The 19157-nt window shown below is 47.0% G+C and overlaps 1 protein-coding gene across 4 annotated transcripts in view; it reads left to right on the top strand.

Moving 5' to 3' along the window:
* The window catches only part of COPRS (coordinator of PRMT5 and differentiation stimulator), a 187030-nt gene that overhangs the window by 109677 nt on the left and 58196 nt on the right, over nt 1–19157 (top strand). The window lies entirely within an intron of this gene.

The raw sequence follows: 19157 nt of genomic DNA, 5'->3' as shown, positions 1-19157 counted from the left end.
ACCTCACTTTTTACACTCTTTGACTTATTTATGTACTCAGAGGAAACATAAAACTCGAGTTGCAACCATTTGTGGCCACTAAAGATTATTCTTTTTATTTATTACTTATATCACTGCAGTACTAGGTGCTGTCCATGCAATACTAAGAGACAGCTGCTGATCTTAATTTACAGTCTAAACAGATAAAGTAGACACAGAATGGTTACCCCCATTTCACAGGTGGGAAACCGAGATGCAGAGGGCTTTTTTGAGTTGTCCAAAGTCAGGCAAGGAAGTCTGTGGTGAAGTCAAGAACTCAACTCAAATCTCTTAAATGTCTTGCAAGTGTCTTGAATCCTTGCCTGCTCTTTCTCTCTAAGATCACTTGGCATTTTTTGGAGCGAATATGGGTGTTGCCATGGAGATCTGTCTAGAGTCTAGCTTAGATATCCATATTTCCCCTGGTACCTCCCCATTCCTCACTGTCTGTCCTGAACCCTTATGTGATATTGTTGTTAGTTCTCAGTTGTTGTCCTACTTCAGCTCAGAAGAGACTGCAGTCACTGGTGGGTGAAATATAGCATGTGCTTCAATTTAAATTTGTATAAAGCCTTTTGATTTCTTTGGACTCAAAGGTGCCAGTGGGCGGTTACATTCGACATCCCAGAAATCTCAGGGCTTACAAATCCTTGCAGCACCTTTATGATGTTGGAGATGGTTACACTCACTTGAGTGATAGTTAATGATCTTTTGCTACTGAGATTCCCCTGCTGATTCCTGCCTTTCACTCATGGCAGAGACGCACGGTCTATATGAATGAGAGAGTTTGCTAAGAAATGTAGTCCGGTGGATGTGTGCGGCTCTGAGTTAGAACCGACACTTTCACTTCCAGACGCCAGCACCAGAACCGGTAGTGATGGTGTGAGGTTGAGTTGCAGACCAGAGAAACAACGGGTGCAATTCTCCCCCTTGTGACCCCCCATCGTAGAACCAGGCTCACTTTAATGCTAGGCGATCTTGGGAACACGGCCTGAACAATCTCCTGCTGGCTCTTCTAGCCATGCTAGTTTGGCTGCACCAGCTGGTTGTTCGCTAATTGGGCTTCCCGGATCTGTACACAGAAAAGGCACCAGTAGGGAAATGAGTTTATCCTCTGATGTGTCTGATGTCTTCCTCAGGACACAACGGGGCGGGGAACAGGGTCTTTTTCCCCCTTCCTCCCCCCTTGGGAACTCATGCTGAAGTTAAGCAGGTGCTCATTTGCTTTGCTGAATAGGGATGGGCTGAGATACACCCTTGCTTTGCTGACCCGTGGTAGGTTCTCGTGCAATCCAAGCTCGTTTGTCTATGCTTTATGGAAGAAATGCAAAACTGGGAGCCCTAGCATCCTCTCTAAGAAGAGGTTTGCTTTCTCGTGCTGTGTGTCTATCAACACCAAGCATGTGTCTATCCTATCGCTCGAGGAGGCTGTAGAGAAGTGAGTGCTGACACGTACATCAGCACCCACTCTGCCTCACACTGCGCCCTGCGCAAGATGAAAACCATCTCTGAACGCATAGGGTGGAGCCCCACGCGCCGTACACACTTCCTTCCCTGCTTCAGTCTGGCACACTGTTGGCCATCATCCCTCCTCCTTCAAGTTACCACTCCTTCAATAGGGAGATTCATAAATAGTTTATAGAGCCAGATACATGATTTATAAACGTTTTAATTAGTGATTAATTAATTGTTACAAATCGCTCAAAAGCTCTACAAATCAATAGGTCGGCTATAACCCTTTGTAGCACCTCTTCTTGAGGAGTCTATAACCATTTATAACACAAACTACTCATGTCGGTAATATGATTATAACCCCTGTTACACATGCATTAACCTCCTGTAAGTAATTCATAAAGAAACCCTTAGGAGAAATCATAACCCTCCCTGGTTCTATTTAGGGGACAAATAAGAAATTTTACTCTTGGGTAAGTTTATGCTCAAAATGTACAGCAAATCTTTCAGGTGAATAGACTTAGGTAGACTAGATATTTCATCGAGGAGGAAAAAATAGAAGAAACAACAGGGAAGACCTTCTTGAATGTAAACAGCTAATGACATTGTTGAGAGAAGGAGACTCATGTGGAGCTGAGCTCTAGATTTGCAGCAAGAAGCCGTTGGCTGCAGTGAAGCAAAATGTGATATAAAAAAAGGAGAGATGTTGTGATGCTTGAGGTACAGACTTTGATTTTAACTCTCCTTGCTCTGGAATACTGGAAGCCTCTGTTATATATCTAGGTATTCATATTTACCTGGCTGTATATGTGTTTTATGGATATGGCATAGCATGCCATAAACTCATATGGACCTGATTGTTGCTAACACTAAGGCCCACTTATACTGTTCTGGCAGTGAGCGCATGTGCTCATATCCACAGACTCTTTTATGATGATTCATAAAAATAGAGTTTTAATGAAAAAGTTAAGATAGCTGAACAATTTTGATTGCATTTAATTCTGCTTTCATCCCCCCCCCAGATGGTTCTAAATGGGAGAAAAATTCAGGGTAGAAGAGAATATTGGATAGGTTCAAGAATGAACTCTCAACCCCGTATTCAGGAATAAACTGTATCTCAACAATATATTGAAATGAAGTCTGAGTTGATACTAACTCGTTCCAGATGAGACCTTGCGATCTGCAGGGTACATGGATTCACTGTATTATATTCTAATCTCTGTGAGAAACGGTCAGTTCTTATTATCGCAGGTATCTTCAAGACTTTGCAGTATGAAACATGGTTCAAGCAGAGCAACATGCTTTTAATGACTTTGGAAATGTTCATATCTGTCACAATCACCTGAAATGTTTAAGTGGAAGCTATGACTTGGTTTTGCCAATGGTTAGAGCAGGGGACTGGGAGTCAGCTGCTATGGCTTCTGCTGCTGAATCTGGTATGGGTTTATTGGTGGCAAGTTGCTTGTCCTGTCTGGGCCTCAGTTTCCCTCTCTGCGATATAAGGGTAACCCTACTCTGCTAGCTCATAGGAATTACTATGAGTAACCTGCCTGCAGATTTCTGGATGAAAACTGGTGCACAAATACAGGATATTATTGTCCTTTGTATTAATTAAATATGGTGTTATTCTTTTAGTTTACCCAGTAACCTTCTGACAGCACCCCAATAGGCCTTCAGATGTGTTTATTCTTGTTTTGGTGACAACAGTGGTACAGATTTTTGCAAGCCCAGGGAGCAATTCAGCTAGTGTCTGCAGGCATGAGCTTGCCCTACATGATGCTACTTCTTTCTTTCTTTTTCATTAAACAAAATCTGGCCTGCACAAAAAAGGTACCTCTTTTCTCTTTAGCTTTTGAAGATACTCTCAAATGCTGCAACTGAGGAAATCGCTTAAGTGTGTACTCATTTCCCTCTGTATTCAGGACAGCATTTAAGTACAAGTCTGACTTTAAGTGTGCACACACATGCTTTCCTGAATCGGGGCCAAGGCTGCCAGTTCAACTCTCCCCTTTCTCAGCTGCTGGTGTTCTGCCATCCTTCAGAGACCCTTCTGTAGGAAACATGATCCATCCTTTTACAGCGTGGCTGTCCTGGAGCTACAGATAGTCCATATTGTCTTGCCAGTAGGGACCGCTGTGGTCCTCTTGCCCTGAACACTTGCATAACGAATCCCATGACCTCTTCTCCATTGCTTCCTGCCTCAAAGCCAATAAGGTGTTGCTGAACTTGGACATTTCTCTCAGTATGAACTTGGATCCTGACTTAACTTGGGCTTGTCAAAAGATCCTGGTGGAGATGGCACCCCAAATCCAAGTGACTTGCAGATGTTGCAGACACCCATATAGGCCTCATCAGACAATGGGGACCCCACCAGATCCCCGTGATAGGCACTTCCAGTGTGAATTATTCTCCATCTTTCGTGCTTCTGCCTTATTTCCTGCCTGAACTTTTCTAGCTTCATCTTCCAGCCGCTGGATCCTGCGGTGCTGGATAAAATGTCATCTTGTAGCAGACAGCTCAATAACCATTTTCACCCCGCTATTGTGAATCTGTAAATACCTCTTTCCAAGCAAGCAATGAAGAGTTCTGGTGACTTGATGTATAGCTAAAAATGAGGTTTCTCTGGAGCTTTTCATTCTCATTGTCAGACTTTTAAAGACATTATTCATGTAAACTTCTTTCCTGGTCTTTTCAGATCCACTCTCTCTGCTTCTTCCTCTTGCATTTGGCACCGTTCCTTACAACCGTATTTGCTGCCTGCATCAGTTGAGAGATTCGTTCTGAATCTTGGCTGTCCTTGCTGTTGATTAAAGTCCAGAAATCACTGTTGTCTGCTCAGCAGCAGTGCTTCTGTGAAGATGATCTCTGGTAACACTGACATTAAGCATGTGGCCATTCATGTGACAGCTTTTCATTAAGTATCTTATGAACAGACATCTCTACTAAACACCAATACCTTCCCCTTTCTTATTTCCAGGTCATGCTCTCTTGCTTTTGCCTTTATCCCTGGAGCCAAAAGTTGAACAGCTTCCTCCATCTCAGAATCTGTCCCCAGATCGGTGCTTCGCACTCATACGCTCTCTTAATCTGCTCTCTTCTGAAGAACAGCTTCCCTGACAACTGTTGCTCCCGAGACTCGTTTTCATCAGCCTGCATTTTTCCCTACCTTTCCTTGTTCTTCTTCGTGCCTGTCTACCCTAAATCAGGCACAGCATCCAGGGACAGCATGAAAACAGTCTTTTCTTATTTTTCTTCCCCTTCCCTGTATTGGAAGGGTAGGAGCAGAAGCTTGTCATGTGTTAAGTGGCTGAAATCGGCATAGTTTCATATCCAAGGGAATTCGTGGCCATAGGGAGACATGTCGGGCCTGCTCACAACCCCACTGAAGTTAATTAAAAGTTTTCCATTGATTTAAATGGCGAAGGGATCAGGACCTATTCCTGTCCCCTGAAATTTCACCATCTTATCAAGATACTCTGCAGGGTCCTCCCTTTCAGTGTACAGGTCCGACCCGTAAAAGGGTTTGCGCTTGTGTGAGCAAACTGTTTGCTGCCAGGCAAGAGCAGTGTGTATCTACATCCCAGAGGGCCAGTTCAACCCTAAGCAATATCGCAATGTGTGTGCTTGTGAAATCCCTCTTTTCCCAAGTTCCCGTGCAATCTGAGCAGTCTGCCCTGTCTCCAGACAGTGCAGGTGAGGCATGGGCCCCTATTGCTTTGGGCAATAACCTTTTGTTCCTCTATGAACAACTTCCATCAGGGGCCCTTTTGCAAAAGTTTCTGCCCCACCAAACCGCTGTGAAGTAGAATAGTATTATCAACGCTGTTTTATAAGCAATAGAAACCGAGGCAGGGGGAGGCATGTCTGACTTGTGTAAGATCACACAGCCATCAATGGCACAGCTGGAGCTAAGCCCTAGAGGTGAAATCCTGGCTCGCTTGAAGTCCGTGGCACAAATCCCATTGGCTTCAGCGGGGCTTGATTTCAGCTAGAGCGGTGGCATTTTACCACTTTTTAGGGCGATGTCCTTTCAAGGGCATCCTTCCATTTGCTTCCAATCCCTCATTTCCCAAGATGTAATTCTCCGACTGGTTCCTTTGCTGGGACATCAGTGAAGGCTCCAGGGGCTGCAGCTGGGCCATCTTGCCCTGTGCCTTCCAGTGAAATTATGGCTTCATGTGCACATGCCTTTCCCCCTGCAATTCATGCACAGAGCGTGCAACTTCCTTGAGCTCATGTCGGTCCCTGGACACCCTACCATCCTCATCGAATTCCTGATGAAGACCCTTTCCGTTGGCTTCAGTGAGCTTGACTTAGGCCCTCAGTCATCAGGCAGCGGCTGAGCTGATTGTTTTCAGAACCGAAACCGTCTGCAAGAGCAGAGAGTAAGCAAGAAATTGGAGAATGGATGGTGACCCCGTTGAGGGACTGGCTGTAAGCAAGAGGTGCTTGCCCCCATCTGGACCTGATCCAAAAGAGCTGGTGCCACAGGAGGAAAACTCAAGTCAGGGTAGAAAAAAGCAGTTAAAAAGAACAGGGACTCTGGAGCAGAGACAGAAAGTAGCCACACAAGTGTAGTGGGCTCCTGCAGCACCCCGGGCAGAGCTCTGACCAGTGGAGAGTTGGGGGGCAAAGACCCTGGCCTTCCCCAGGTTTCTCTGTCCTCTGGTGGCAGCTGCTGCAGCTTTAGCAGCACATGCTCACGCTGCCAGAGCTGAGCAGTGGGCCCCAGAGTGCCCTGCCCCTCCAGGGGGGTTTGCTATGGCAGATGCAACGCCATGCTACCCCCCAGAGGCGCTGGGCAGCCTTTGGTCCCCTAGCATATGGGGGGAAAGCTTGAGCTGAATAGTGCCTCCCCTGGGGTTTTTTCATAGATTTCATAGACATCAGGGCTGGAAGGGACCTCGGGAGATCATCGAGTCCAGCCCCCTGCCCAAAGGGCAGGAAGTCAGCTGGGGTCATAGGATCCCAGCAAGATAAGCATCCAATTTACTCTTGAAGGTGTTCAATGTAGGTGCTTGAACCACCTCCGATGGCAGACTGCTCCAGACCTTGGGGGCTCAGACAATAAAGACATTCTTCCTTATGTCCAGCCTGAAACAGTCTTGTAGTAGTTTATGACCGTCCAACCTTGCCATCCCTTGGGGCGCTCTGATGAACAAACGTTCCCCCAGATCCTGGTGGTCACCCCGATAAACTTATAGGTGGCCATCAGATCGCCCCTGAGCCTGCGCTTTTCCAGGCTAAAGAGTCCCATGGCTCTCAGCCTGTCATCGTAAGGTCTGTTTTCCTGACCTCTGATCATGCGCGTGGCTCTTCCCTGGACTCTCTCAAGCCGTAGGAGACACAACTGCACACACAGAAGAGTATGTGGGGTAGGAGCAGTGTACAAGGCGTCAGGGACATCTCCCAGGGAGCCCGCACCACAGGGCTGGTGCAGCTGGTATGGGACGAGACTGCCCCGCACTGCAGGAGCCCCATGCCCTACAGGGCACAGGGCGACCCAGCTTCTAGGGCTGGGGGCATAGGGTGCGCCCGCTGTAGGAAAGGCTCCAAGGTTGACTCTGGCACCCCCTCTAATTTGCACGCAGGGTGGATACCCTGGTTCCCCCTCCCCTGTCCCACCCTCCCAGCCCTTTTGTTTCATGGTGTAGCGGTAGGTATCATGAAAATGTCTTGCTGAACGGTACTGTCAGCCAGCAGCCCCATGTTGCAGGCCTGGGGAGGACGGGGCGGTCGGTGGGTGTGCCTCCTGTCCTTGCCCTGCCGTGCTGTGCCAGCCAGCCCTTTTGCTAAGCTCTTAGCTTCTGTTTTGCTAGGACTGAGAGCCAGGAGGTGCGAACCAAATGAACAAGAGAGTTTAGCTTTTGCTCCTCCACTTCCTCTTCCTGGATTTTGGAGCCCTTCTATCTGTTTCGCTTTGTTTTACGTGTTGCATCTTCTGCACGTAGCTGGGTCCTGTGAACCAGAGCATGATTATGCTTCCATGCCATGGTACTGACTGGCAGAAGAAAAGGCACTTGCTGACAGGTTCAAGGAGGCTTTGTGGTAAATGTATTATAGAAGCGATACTGGATTTCTTTGTGCTGTGGTTGGGCATGTAACATGACCTGACTGGTGTAACCTGGCAAGTGGAGTCATGCAAAGGAACAAGGAAAGAAATCAGGAGGTTCTGCTCCTTCGTGTGCTTGCAGCTCTCCTTGGCACGAGCGCCTTACGTGCTCCTGCATCAGCAGCAGCGGGTGCAGGGAGCTCCGTCGGGTCTAGCACGTGACTCTGAGCAACCGTGTGGGAAATCAGTTCAAGGGCAAGTCAGGATTTGGCTTGCCCAGTGGCGTGAGGAGCTGAGGGCAGAAGCGGCCACGTTTACCACGTTGCTGGTTTCTGGCGGCAGGCTGAAGAGAGCACGTCTCGTCGTGATGAGAACGCCCGGGCGCCGTGCTGCCGGCGGGCAGGTGCCACCCTGGTAGACACTGGCGCCTGACCCAGACCAATGTGTGTCTGCATATTTGGCTGGTACATCTGATTCGGGGATGCTAGCAGCCTTATGATACAGATCTGACCCATCAGGCCTTGGTTAGGGCCCTCTTCTCTCTCTGGGTGAGAGCAGGCTAGCTGAAACTCAGTTTGAAAGGATTGAGGTGATGCTGGTAAGTTGGGGGAGGAAGCAGGCGAGGTTATTACAGTCTCCTTCACGGAGATAATTTGCCTAACATCTTCGACGTGTGCATACAATATGAGGGTCGTGCTGCCATCTCCAGCACACGGCAGCAGCCACCAGATCAGCTTTTGACCTACCTTCCAGAGGAGCGTTGAGCCTTAATTCATTAATATTTTTTAAAAGCTTGGAAACCCAGGGATGAAAGGTGCCGTTGGAGTTCAAAGGATTGGTATGATTATGTTTTAAGCTACAGAATATGAGGATGAAACTGAAGAAACCATCGATGTTGAACACATGTGAAAGAAATGCCAAAGGAAGAAGAATGAGTTAGCCTCTGCTTTTTGTGGGGGAGGAGGGAAGACTCCATTAGACTAGCAGCTGGAATACAGCCCAGCGTGTCTGACATAGAGGAGAATATGTTAAAAATATACCTCAAACCTCAGATGGCAAGACTTTAAAAGGAAAAAAAAAACAAAACCCCCGTGCTTTGCTTAAAAGCAAGAGCAAGCTTTTTGGATGGGAAGACGTACACCTAATAAGAGCATGGAAGTCTTGAAAGAGACTTCTGTTGTGGCCCTATAGATAAATGATGTGCTTTTGCAATCAGAGAATCAGAAGCCACTCTGCAAAGGTCTCTTTAAGAGGCTTGTAGTAAAGTGGCTTGTCTCATTCTCGGAAGCAGCAAGGCACTTTTTTCATTTAAAAGATCGCCCTTACTAATTTTCACAAGGTAGGGTCAAGCAGTTCTATTTTGCATGCAAAACCCAGTAATTCTTGGCTTTAAAACAGTAGCACCATTAAATAAGAGGGAGCTGCTGAGGAAGGATGTACTGAATTTTGAACGCAAGACCAGCAGCAACAGCTAAGGAAAACGAATGGCAAGTCGGATTAACATAGCGGCTAGTAACGGAGGCACAGAAGGGCAGGGAAACAATGCAGCACAAACAGAAACTTTCTGAGGTCTCTTACAGTGGTTTCCCCTTGAAACTGTGCAACCCACAGACTAGCTTGTAATGGTTATGATTGGGTTTGCCGAAATGAAATTAGATGCTGGTTTTGGAGAACCAGATATTTAGGTTGGCGAGGGGTACTTCAAACAGGAAGGAGGGCATGGGAAGGAGGTCAGCGCAGCAGATTCACTAGGCTTGAAAGGACCATTTGGGGATTCGGCATTGACTGTGCAGCGCTGTGAATTATGGCGAATACTGATGGAGCCCCTAAGTATTAGAGGCAATGAGTATTCAGCAGAGGGGCGCTGGTGCCAGGCGGGAAGGCTTCCTGGTGAATGCCTCCAGCGTGGCTTGGCATGGCCCACTCTTTGCATGTTCTGGTTTTCATAATCCAACATTAGAAGGGTTCAGTTAGCTTCTGACATCTGGGGCTGACTGTCATCTGTGTGGCCCGGCAGAGATAATGGGCTTCATTCAAGCACTGCTCTGCCCTGCTGTGCCTGCCTCCAGGCCTTGGCACCTGGCTAACTCCCTGATTCATGTCTCCAGGTTTCCGCAGACCTTGGAAACTGGCTGCCCCTCCCCAACCCTCAAAGCCACACTTCCACCAATGACCCTATATGGAACCGTTCATTATATTCCCCTATACATGACTGTGGTAGATTGCATCGTTGCCTAAACTTGTAAAGGCTTCTGAGAGAGTCAGAGAAACCAGCAGTGGGATGCAGGGGGGAAGGGTGTCACAGATGTCAGGAAGTGAATTTTTGGCACCCGAAGGGCCAAACATCGAGTTGATATAAATCCTGCTGTGTTTGTGGACTTTGCTGTTGCTACGATGATTTGATCAGGGGAAGATCTGGTGCCCCAGCATTTTTTTTTAAGTCTAATTTTGCATAAAGGCTCATGCCAGGAAGGAAAAGAGCAGAATGGCCACGCGCCTAAAGGACAGGGAATTTGCAAGAGCTCTCGCAAGAGCTTTCCCTTTCCATTGGCTGGGCCATTCTTTATCTTCATTCACAAGCCTGGCCATGTAAGAGGGACATTTTCAAGCGAGTGTCTTCATTCACGGGGTGGAACCGCATGCAACGACCCCCGTGATCTGCGCTCTGTTTCTAATTCTGCTACCGACCGGCTGTGCAACTCCTCCACTTCCTTGTGCCTCTGTTTCCTTTTTCTCCCTTTGAGGTTTGCAGTTGTAAGCCTTTTGGGACAGAGATCAGTCATCTCATCGTTTGGCCATGTTTTCAGTGAAGAGCTAACGTAGGTTTGCAAATTGTGTGCCTTGCACCCAGCAATAGGTCATCAGGGCTTCTGCAAAGACATTGGGTATAAGAGTGGAGTGGGCAGGGAAGGGGTGCACCCCCGTTGCTGGGCTGGGTTACGGGGGTCCCCGTCAGTCCTCAGGATGGGGGCACGCATTCTGCAGCAGAAGATGCTGTATGAAAAGCTTCCATGACTTTATGAAGTTTCAAAACCACGCACCCGGGTGATCTGCAATCGAGTTAGCTCCTCCTCGGTTCGCCTCCCTTGAGCAAGGGAAATCCACACGTGGTGAAGTGACACTCGAGGGCTGCACACAGCGGCTGGGTGTGGGTGGCAAGCATTGCAAACTTGGGCTGCAGCTTATAACGTGGAAGAGGGGCAGCTAACTTTCATGAGCAGCAACTCCTTGCTCGAGTCGAGCGTTTTTCCCGGGTGCACACGGTCTTCCAGCTGAGCGCGCCACCCCGATAAAACTTGACTCAACTCACCAGTGAAGGCAAAGGTGTAGGTGTACATGCAGCCCTAACACAGCGAGGCCCTGACCTCTTTTGGGACCCATGGGCATTACTGGAGGAAAAATAACTTTAACTTGACAGTTTCCTCAGGCTTCATTTCTCCTAATGTGCAGTGTTTTCATCTGAACAAAGTCGCCAAGTCACGTTGCCCTTCAGAAGAGGGCTTTAAGGATTTGCCAGTCATATCCAAGCCCCACTGAAACAGGATTTATAAGTTATGGTGCAGGTTTTGGGGAGGGAGCAGCATCCACCCCTCTCGCCGCGCCATTCAGTAGACGCAGCATTGTTTGTGTTTTAACCTGGCACACGAATGCTGGATAAGCTGTGCTGACCACAGGCCATTAGGCATTATGACGAACTGAAGACTGAACTGCATTGTTAAAGCATCAAGGAAACTCTGGAATAAATTAACAGATCATATAATATCTCACTTTTCCCAGAAACACTACAGCCGCAGCTCATCTCCCCTTAAAGGGACATTTCCAACTATTTTTGCAGCCATGGGGATGTCGACACGGCATTCACAGCAGTGACTGCAGCAGAGCGTGGACTTAGCCAAGCTGGCTTTCTGTGAGTTGTCTTGGGTAGCTGTAGCAGTCTAGCTGGATATGTAACCTACCCAAAAGGTAGGCAAAATTAGCCTGTGCTGAACTCCGCTCTGCCACAGCCAGCCTGCTGCGGAGACCTTAGCTATAGCTTTTCAGCATGTATCTGCAGTGCGTGCTGTGTTAGGACTACTGTGTAGAAACACACTGTTTCCTTCACTAGGAACTGGAAGTTTTCCATGTTCCTAGCGCTGATAGGGCTCACCTGAGCTAGCCTTAATCTAGCTAGTTTGAGTCACAACAGCAATGAAACTTCAGTACCTAGCATCCATGGCAGTCCTGTACATCTGTTGTTAGATTAAACCTAGGTCAGGTTTTGCAGACACATCCCCTATCCCTTGATCGCTACGAAGAGAGAGTTTAAAACCGAGGAATTAGTTCATGCTCTTCAAGCCCTCGGTTTTTCTGCTGAGACCACCAACCTTATAACACTACCTGTGTTCATTTTAATATGAATCCCTCTCCACAAAGCTGCACTTGGATTGAGGCCTTGTCTTCATTATGAAGAGCCACAATAACTAGTTTGGCTCAGGCTGCGAAAAGGTTGCATCTAAGAGCCAGTGCCGCTTTGCTGGCATAGCCCTCGGCATGGACACAGCTTTGCCAGCAGAAGGCTTCTCTCAGCAATGCTTCTGCCATGCAAAGGGAGCGGTGCGGCTACAGCGGAAATGTTCCTTCTGCCAGCCAAGTTGTGTCTGTGCTAGGAGACTCTGCTGCCTCAGCTCCACTGCCCCGGCAGTGGCACCAGTTGTGCTGGAAGACAGAGTAAGCACAAGTCCGGTTTAGGGTGGCATGGGCTCCTGACCTAGGTTGGACTCGATGGAAGCAGCAGCATGCCCATTAATTACTGTAAAGCCGGGTGCTTGTTCACCTCCATTACAATGAGCGTATGAAAGAAAACCAAGTAGCTGAATGAGAAACAGGCATGAGACTGGAGAAGTCATAGGGCTCAATCATCCTACAAAATCTCCATCAAGCAAGTAGTCCCGGAAACAACTCCTGTACAACCAAATAAAAGGTTACTTACCTGAGCAAGGGCTTTCCAGAATGGACCCTAAAAATATAGATCGAATAATATGTGCTTGTCCTTAAAATAGATGAGTGGCAGATTGTCCAAATGCTGGCCACCCATATTTCTATTGCCAGGACAGTTCCCTTCCAAATGAATTAAAGAACATGGAAATCAGTGTATATTTAGGCTATTAGCTGTTATTACTTGGTCAAGTAAACTATTTGTCAACACATAAGAGGCATTTGGAGAGGCTATTTCCATGCAATAACTCAAGCCTGAAATCCTTCTGGCTGTTTCCTAACCTGGCACTTACAAAATTGGATCCAATTGCATGACTGTAAGATTTTGAAACTGGCCTTCCAAGCTGGTCTTGGGTAAAGTTTCTCAACAATATATAATTATTCCCATTATACCTGTCGTCAGTGATTCATTGACCACAGAGGCATACATACGAGCTATTTTTCTCTTGGTGACTTTTTCTTTTGGATGATTCACTGGGTTTAAGCGTGCATTATCATATGACTAAATAAGAAAAAAGATAAATGGAGTGAAATGCCACTGAGATTTTCCACATTAGAACAAAAATGATTTTTGCTCAGTAAAATAATGTTGCTTCTCCCGTGTATTGCTAGCAAACATCTGTAAAGCTTCAAAACTGTGACCCTCTTTCCATACTGTTTTACTCTGGCTTTACTGCTGCAGCTTAGTGGGTTTCAGTATGTGAAAGCAAGAGAGTAAAATTAGTGCAAGAAGTTTGGAAAAGGGCAGCACTGAATCAGATCCATTTGCTCCCTAATTGACTGACCGTTGTGGCTGCAGTGATCAGTCTTTACGTACCCTTCACAATACTGTGGCCTCAGTAAAAGGTATTGTACCTTTGGGAGAGTTTCCTCACTCTAGAACCAGAGAGAGGATGTGGGGTGGGGAATATAGTCATCTTAATACAAACTCCTATAGTAACACCCCTCAGTACTTGGCTTTTACTCGAGAGGGGGGCAAATCCTGCTTATTGACTTTGGACAGTATGTGATGCGTAGGGGCTGATGTGAAGCCCAGGTGATGGCACCCGCTGATTTTTGTGGCTTCGGATGAGGATTGCAATCCTCAAGTCAGTGTCTGTTGAAGGACATCTTTGAAACACAGCTAAGACAAGCTGTATACAGGATGGATAATACAGCTCCTTTCACTGCAAAGCGTGGGGGTGGGCTTAGATGCTCCGTTGAGCAATAATGAAAATAGATTTATGTGTCAGTGCTCTTATCCTCTGTGAACAAGCCAAATAGCTCTGGCACAGGACACAGGATACTCATCCACAATGTGAAATTAATTGCTTATTATCTGGATATTTCAGTCTGCATAAATTATTCTTTTCCAGTTTACAACAGTCCTGACTGTTGTCCTTGTGGGGAACAAGACTTCCCTGCCACCTGAAAGGACAAAGGGTAGCAGTGCTCAGCACCGTGGCCTGCGTGGTGGAGGGGATGATGGTTTCCATCTTACCTTGTCCTTTCATGTGAAGGAGGCTCAGTGAACTTCCAGCGGAGCGAGGAGGTCACACTTGTATCCTGATGTCAAGTCTCAGTTACTGTCTTTCAGTTAGAGGGAAAGAGCCCCCAGAACTGGTCCTCACCTAAGACCTCATCCTGTGTTCAGATGATTCTCCTCCTCCTCTGAGCTGCTCTTTCTCAGACTTCAGGTTGTCACCTCCCCTCCCACCAGCGCACCTTGTTGACTCTGTGGTCTCTCTTCTCACTTTTGTGCTCGTGACATACAAATCTGCCTCTCCCCTTCTAATCTCACTTCTCTCTTCCTGGCCTCATGGCCAGGACGTCTCTCTCTGGACTTTCTCACAAATCTCCCAGCACTTCCTTTATCCAAGCATGGGCCAAGCTGAGTTTTTGCCCGTTTCTTCCTCCCTCTCCTGTCACCTCCTGGCTCTAATTAGGACTCACTACCTTCTCCTCTCGCATCTAGGCCTGAATCATGTTTCTGCTTCTCTAACTTTACCACATTCCCTTTCCATCTCTGCTGCCCAAAATCTAGGTTACTCCAGGGTGCTCTCTTCCCTTCACCTGAGTACCCATAACCTTATCTTTCTCTCATCTTTCTGATCTTTTCTTCTCTTCAAACTATTCAACTTGTGACATATTCTTCCGCTATGCACTGACCATGTTAACCCTATACCCTCAAGTCCTTTTAGTTCAGGGGCAGGCAAAATATGGCCCACAGGCTGGATCTGGCCTACCAGGCCATTCTATTTGGCCCACAGGGCCCCTAAAAATTTTAGAAAATTGATATTTATCTGCTTCTGGCTGCCTGTCAAAGATGGCAGGGGCCAGGGGGACTTAGGATCCAGGGGAAGCCAGCAGCAGGACCCAGCAGCAAGGCCAGCCCGGCCCCACCTCCCCTCAGCCCCCTTTCTCCCTCGCCTCCCCCTGGAAGCCTCTGCCTGCTGCCACTTTCACTGCTTCCCTGCAGGCCTGCCAGATGCTCCAGCACCATGTGGCCCCCGGCTGCATCACTGGACCACAGGAGCACGGGGCCTGTGCCGGTATGCCAGAGCCAGGAGCAGGAGGGTGTGTGTATGTGCATCCATGCAATGAGGGAAGAGGAGAGAGAGGCAGAGAGAGCAATGAGGGAGCGACAGAGTGTGTGTGTGTGTTTATAGGGTGAGTCCCACATGCACACCTCACAGTGTGGCACCCCCACACTACCATAAGCTCTGATCCTCACACCCCGTCACACACCCCAGCCACCCTTCCCCTACACACAGCCCCCCACAAACCTCATACCCACAGCCCACATACCCACACAAACCCCCACATGCTCGCACAGCCCCCACATCTATACACTCCCCACAAAACCTCCATGCATGTACCCACACCCTCCCCCACACCCCATATACCCACAGCCCCCCACAAATCTATAACCACCCCCCATGCCCCTCACCCCTCCACAGTATACAAGAGTAAGACTTCATTTTAAGCTATTGCACAATCACCTCTATGCACACTACACAAACAGATGTATATCAGGACAAAAATATTTTTTTAAATCAAATTAATGAATATTGTAGATGTTCAATTTTTAGAGTATAATTTGGTATTTTTCTGGTTCTGAGATGGCAAAACCCCTTGCTGAAAGGAGTATTTTGGGGGCCAAGGGGAAGGACTTCTGGTGGCAAAGGCTGGGGGTTAGGGGGAGGACCTCTGGTCGCAAGATGGTGACTGGGGGGCGGGGGCACCTGTCAAGCGGCAGGGCTACCCATGCGGCCCTTGACAGCTTGTCAAAACTCGGTAAATGGCGCTCCGCCCAAAATAGTTGCCCACCCCTGTTCTAGTTCATTGTATTCTTTCACTTAAGTGGTCATATCTTCATTCTTGTCTTAAAAAACCTAGCCCTTCTTTAGCACTCCTTTGAAGGGGATGGTACAAATGCTTTTAGACATGATCTCCCAAGATGCTGAGCATCCTGGCCTGGATCCAGCTAAACCTGGATCATTTTGTCCCCTGCAAAGAAGTATTGATTCCCTTACTGGATCAGGGCCAGAGCACTTGATGTGGGGGAGAACTGAGCGCTGCGTTCGCCGGAGAGCCAAGGGACACATCTGGAGTTGCACCTACTGAACGTGTTTTGCAACGTTTAAAATACCTATAGAGCAGTGGTTCTCAAACGTCTTTTTTTGTGGACCATTTCAAAATTGCTGAGGGTCTTGGCGGACCACTTAATACACTTTTTTTCTGTTTTACAAATCAAACCACACAACTCATATTTTAATATCGGTAGTCTTACCTTTCTAATGCGATGGATGTGCCTGTCTTTTTGAGCAAAGTTCTGGGAAGTCGGGTGTAATGTTTGTCAGCTTTAGCCTTGGGTCACCTTTCTGCAGAGCACCTGAACGGAGCTTGCGGACCAGCGGTGGTTCGTGGGCCGCAGTTTGAGAACCTCTGCTATAGAGGATATTGATAGGAATGATCCCTGCAGAAGGATTTCGTGAATGGAAGGGCTTCTATATGACGAAACATACATGCTGCACACGTGTGATAGAAATTATTTGCTGCAAACTTCTTGAGAGCAACTAGAGACTTTGGGGATTTCAGCTGAAGTCAAGGCATTGGGTTTCCTCTGGAGGGAGATTAGTCTGTCACGTGAAGTGGTAAAATGCAGTTTATTCAGCCTGTTCTAACATAGGACAAGACAAAGAAAGAAGTTGGTGTGTATCGGGAGAGAGATGGTTGCAGTCGGATTCGCACGGGGGCTGGAGAGCATGCTGTTGCAATCCTGTGGAGACAAGTGATTGCATTTAGAGCTGAGTTGACTCAGATCATTTGGAGCACAGCTGGCCAGTAGCAGGACGTGTTTGCTCTCTGATCATTGCCACTGACCCACGAGCTGGCGAGAAGCCCCAGTGGAAAGGGTCATTTGCAGGCCAATCAAAGAACGGCTATTGGCTGGGAATGCCAGACTCGACCCTTTCCAAAACATGTTTTCCTTCATTTTGTTGAAACACAAGATTGCACTTAGTCATCAGTTCCACGGCTGGGATTTTCTGATCTCACAAGCTGCGAACCTCCTTTCCCCCACCCCTTTTTATTTTGTTTGAGAAGCCATTTATTAAATGCTGATGCTTTATGCCTAGCCAAAGGGTTTCCAGTCAGATCATCTGTAAAGTAGGGATTTTTTTGGTTAGCTTTGCGATGGATTTCCCAGGTCTTAGAGCAATCTCCAAGTAAGGCTGGAGAAAGCGGAGGAGGGAATACAATCCCAAGCATTCATTTGCATTAAATGCATTGAGCTGCAGCCTCAGTCAGTGTACGCCACTCTCATCCCCTTTGCCCACAGAGTCATTGCAGTTGCTTTCTGAAGACTTGTGAAGGAGTGAGCCATTGCTGGCACGGATGTTGGCAGAAAGAGAGAGGGTTGGGTCTGCCTGTGCACATATATCCATGTCGAGAGGCACACAAGGTTCTTTGGGTAAATCTGATCTCTTTTATTAGATCAGCTCAAATAATAGAAGAGATCAGATTCACCCAAAGACCCTTGTCTGCCTATGCCCTTAGACCAACACGGCTACAACCTGCGCCCCTGTATGTCCATGTGGCCATCTCAGAGCCCCTTTGCTTTTGTCAGTCTGTTTTTGGATGAATAGTCCTAAAAATGAGTGTCCTTGCTAAAAAGGACACTGCACCCATTTATGCTAAGTGTGGGTTTGGGTCCCTCTACTTTCCAGAGTTTTTCTTGCCCTTTTCTAATGCCCCCACTAGCCCTTGCCTTGTACCTGTGTGCTTACCCAAGCACCGCTGTTCTTCCTCCGTACGTCGTTCGCTCACTAACGGTGCACGACTGCCCTGTATTTCTAAACTTCTTTTCTAAAGGACTGCCATTTATCTATACCACAGTAACCCACGTCTCCTTACCACGACCTCTTCCCAGTATTTTTCCCCATGCTTCTTCCAGCTTCTCCAGTGGTAACTGCCTCACTCTTTTTCACCCCTACTTTATTTCAGCCAGGCTTCATTACCACTTCTTACTATTGCTCTCATGCCTCCAAACCAGGCCTGTGCTAGCTGCTGCAAAAAATCAAAGCAAAAAATTGTCTGTTGCTTTTCCCTGAAATGTTTCTTGCCGGCTAAATGCTCTCTTAGCAACCTACAGCTCCCCTTTACACGCTGATTAAACCTAAACCCATTGTTAAGTAATGCTTTATCTTAACCGTTTGCTCAGTATCAGATGCCCTGCCTGATGTGATATCCTGTTGTGGCTAAATGTAGTCAACTTCAAAGCTATTCTTCTTCAAATATGTCCTTTGCTATGACATTCAAATCACTACGATATTTATAATGATGACTAAGTCCCTACCTAGATCCCAACCGTAAAACCTCAGCTTTGTATCCTACAGCCTTGAAATATAAACCAGTCTGAGTCTGTAAATTATCACAATTTCATTTCCATAATATTGCTCATCCTTGGTCTACTCTTGACCCTGCTGCAAAATCACTTAGCAATGTCCTGTGTTAATTATCATGCTTGTGTGTGTGTGTGTGTGTGTATGTGTGTGTGTATGTATGGGCGGGTTGTGTGTTTGCAAGAGCCTATGCCCTAGATACTGCAACTGCATCTGATATCTTGCAGGTCAGTCTGAAGAATATCCCCTCAGTGATCTGCAAATACAACCCTGAGACAGAAGTTGTATTTGTCTTCTGAGGACGTTTATAAAATGTCCCTGCTCTCTCCACACCCCAAATATGAGTAGTCATTCAGATTCAGATAAGCCAGTCTCAGGAGGCACATTTTAGACCAGAGGCTAGACTGTTCCCTTCTTTTACTCATCACCAGGGATCCTGGTTTTCTCCAGTTAAAAATGACAAAATCTCTGATTAAAAACCCCAGACCCATGATTAAAATGAAAGGCCGTTCTATATATAGGTATCAGTTGAACACAATGTGTTATTGATATATTTAGAGTTTTAAAGCAATTTGGAAGCCTACCAGTACCTCAATCACGGTAATAAAATAAATTCTAAATACCTATATATTTTTGCATTTATTTTCAGTTTCTCATCATGGAAAACCAGAGCTGCTGTTAAGACCACTCTGTACACTCCAGGGAATTATGCACATAAAAATTCAAAATTATGTGCAGGAAAAGTCAAAATTATGCAAAATGAATTACTTTAATTT

The sequence above is a fragment of the Crocodylus siamensis genome, chromosome 8 (assembly GCF_052110815.1).
Source record: "Crocodylus siamensis isolate JL-2025a chromosome 8, ASM5211081v1, whole genome shotgun sequence".
Lineage (NCBI taxonomy): Eukaryota > Metazoa > Chordata > Crocodylia > Crocodylidae > Crocodylus > Crocodylus siamensis.
The sequence above is the reverse complement of the archived record's forward strand: the minus strand, read 5'-3'. Positions and strand labels throughout refer to the sequence as shown.